This window comes from Sapajus apella, unplaced genomic scaffold, assembly GCF_009761245.1.
Source record: "Sapajus apella isolate SASKATOON/1434 unplaced genomic scaffold, GSC_monkey_1.0 scaffold23, whole genome shotgun sequence".
NCBI lineage: Eukaryota > Metazoa > Chordata > Mammalia > Primates > Cebidae > Sapajus > Sapajus apella.
The window spans coordinates 3,540,841-3,543,150 of NW_022436963.1; positions in this window are offsets into that span (position 1 = coordinate 3,540,841).

Here is a 2,310-nt window from a genome sequence, read left to right on the forward strand (position 1 = left end):
CATCTCTACTAAAAATACAAAAAAAAAAAAATAGCTGTGCACAGTGGCACACACCTGTAATTCCAGCTACTCGGGAGGCTGAGGCAGAAGAATCGCTTGAACCCGGGATGCAGAGGTTGCAGTAGCTGAAATTGTGCCACTGCACTCCAGCCTGGGCAACAGAGTGAGGCTCTAGCTCCAAAAAAAAAAAAAAAAAAGACATTCAGGGCCTGGCAAACATCCCTCTCTTGGCTCAGTGCTCTTGCACTATATTAACAGTGATAGAGAGTGCAGGAGATGGGAGATAACATGTATGATCTGTTTCAAGCTGTTCATTCCCATAAGAGGCAGGGGGTCAGGAGGGTTTAGTCTGCCATCCATTCATTCACTCACCCATCCATCCAACCATTTACCCATCCATCCAACCCTCTATCCATCTGCCCATCCACCCATACAATCATTCATCTATACATCTATTCATACATCTACCCATCCATCCAACCACCCATCTATCCATCTGTAATAGGCAGACTAATGTCCCCCAAAAGATGTCTGCATCTTAATTCCAGAGCCTGTGATTATGTTACTTAACATGGCAAAGGGGGATTAAGGTTGCAGATGGAATTAAGGTTGCTAATCATCTGGTGTTAAAATAGGGAGATTATCTTGGATTATCTGGGTGGGCCCAGGGTAATCACAAAGGTTCTTAAGAGAAGAGGAACCAGAGAGATGGCAGCGTGAGAAGGACTTGGTCTTACACTGTTGGCTTTGAAGATGGAGGAAGGGGCCACAAGACAAGAAAAACTGACAGCCCCCTGGAGCTGGGAAGGCAAGGAGGATGTGAATGCTCCCTTAGGGCCTCCAGAATGCAACCCTGCTTGATTTTAGCCCTGTGAGACCCCTTTCAGATTTCTGATCTCCAGAACTGTAAGATAATAAATTTATGTTGTTTTAAGCCATGAAGTTTGTGGTCATCTGTTACAGCAGCAATAGGAAACTAATACACCAACTAACCATCCAGCCCTTCATGCAACCATCCACCCAACCATCCATCCAACTGTCCATCCATCCATCCATCCAACCATCTGTTCAACTATCAATCCATTCAACCATCCACCCAACCATCTATCCAACTATCCATCCATCTAACCATCCATCCAACTATCCATTCAACCATCCATCCAGCCATCCATACAATCATCTATCCAACTATCCATCCATCCAACTGTCCATCCAGCCATCCATACAACTGTCCATCCAACCATCCACCCAACCATCTATCCAACTATCCATCCATCCAACCATCCATCCAACCATCCACCCAACCATCTATCCAACTATCCATCCATCCAACTATCCATCCAACTGTCCATCCAACCATCCACCCAACCATCTATCCAACTATCCATCCATCCAATCATCCATCCAACTGTCCATCTAACCATCCACCCAACCATCTATCCAACTATCCATCCATCCAGCCATCCATCCAACTATCCATCCATCCATCCAACCATCTGCTCAACTATCAATCCATTCAACCATCCATCCAACCATCCATCCAATAATCCATCTGTCCATTTAAATAACTATCCACCCATTTAATAAATATTCATTGACTGTCCCCTTTGTGTCACCTGGCAAGTTGTGAAAGAAAAGTGGCCAAATTCCTGAAGCTCCCCACCATTGGGAGCAATAGACAGGATTTCAGTTCAGGATCCTCAATGCTGTGATGGTAGGATGTGAAACATTTGGGAAGGATCACAGGAGGACCTGTGACTTGATGGATTTTGGTGACAGGAACAAGGCAGGGAACACTGTAAAACAACTGTCTCATTGGTTATCTTTTATTTTTTATTTTTGAGATGAAGTTTTGCATTTGTCACCCAGGCTGGCATGCAATGGCATGATCTCCGCTTACTGCAGCCTCCGCCTCGTGGGTTCAAGCAATTCTCCAGCTTCAGACTCCCAAGTAGCTGGGATTACAGGCACCTGCCATCACGCCTGGCTAATTTTTGTATTTTTAGTAGAGACAGAGTTTTACCATGTTGGCCATTCTGCTCTTGAACTCCTGACCTCAGGTGATCTACCTGCCTTGGCCTCCCAAAGTGCTAGGCTTAGAGGCGTGAACCCCCGTGCCCAGCCAATTTTTTTTTTCTTTTAATTTTTTTTTTTTTTGGGCCAGGCGCGGTGGCTCACGCCTGTAATCCCAGCACTTTGGGAGGCCAAGGCGGGTGGATCACAAGGTCAAGAGATCGAGACCATCCTGGTCAACATGGTGAAACCCCGTCTCTACTAAAAATACAAAAAATCAGCTGGGCATGGTGGCGC